The following is a 1,266-nucleotide window of genomic DNA, read 5'->3' on the forward strand; positions in this document are numbered from 1 at the left end:
CCTAGCCAGTCTCCAGATCTCAACCCCATAGAAAATCTTTGGAGGGAGTTGAAAGTCTGTGTTGCCCAGCGACAGCCCCAAAACATCACTGCTCTAGAGGAGATCTGCATGGAGGAATGGGCCAAAATACCAGCAACAGTGTGTGAAAACCTTGTGAAGACTTACAGAAAACGTTTGACCTGTGTCATTGCAACAAAGGGTATATAACAAAGTATTGAGAAACTTTTGTTATTGACCAAATACTTATTTTCCACCATCATTTGCAAATAAATTAATTAAAAATCATACAATGTGATTTTCTGGATTTTTTCCCCTCATTTTGTCTGTCATAGTTGACGTGTACCTATGATGAAAATTACAGGCCTCTCTCAACTTTTTAAGTGGGAGAACTTGCACAATTGGTGGCTGACTAAATACTTTTTTTCCCCACTGTATATATACAGTACCAGTCAAAAGTTTGGCACACCTACTAATTCAAGGGTTTTTCTTTATTTTTACTATTTCCTACATTGTAGAATAATAGTGAAGACTTCAAAACTATGACATAACACATATGGAATCAAGAAGTAACCAAAAAAGTGTTAAACAAATCAAAATATATTTTATATTTTAGATTCTTCAAAGTAGCCACCCTTTGTCTTGATGACAGCTTTGCACACTCTTGGCATTCTCTCAACAAGCTTTACCTGGAATGCTTTTCCAACAGTCTTGAAGGAGTTCCCACATATGCTGAGCACTTATTGGCTGCTTTTCCTTCACTCTGCGGTCCAACTCATCCCAAACCATCTCAATTTGGTTGAGGTCGGTTGATTGTGGAGGCCAGGTCATTTGATGCAGCACTCCATCACTCTCCTTCTTGGTAAAATAGCTCTTACACAGCCTGGAGGTGTGTTGGGTCATTGTCCTGTTGAAAAACAAATGATAGTCCCACTAAGCGCAAACCAGATGGGATGGCGTATTGCTGCAGAATGCTGTGGTAGCCATGCTGGTTAAGTGTGCCTTGAATTCTAAATAAATCACTGACAGTGTCACCAACACAGCACCCCCACACCATCACACCTCCTCCTCCATGCTTCACGGTGGGAACCACACATGCAGAGATAATCCGTTCACCTACTCTGCGTTTCTGCAGCAGAGGTAACTCTGGGTCTTCCGTTCCTGTGGAGGTCCTCATGAGAGCCAGTTTCATCATAGCACTTGATGGTTTTTGCGACTGCACTTTCTTGAAATGTTCCGTATTGACTGACCTTTTTCTGGTATTTTACC

This window comes from Coregonus clupeaformis, unplaced genomic scaffold (genome assembly GCF_020615455.1).
Source record: "Coregonus clupeaformis isolate EN_2021a unplaced genomic scaffold, ASM2061545v1 scaf1063, whole genome shotgun sequence".
Taxonomy (NCBI): Eukaryota; Metazoa; Chordata; class Actinopteri; order Salmoniformes; family Salmonidae; genus Coregonus; species Coregonus clupeaformis.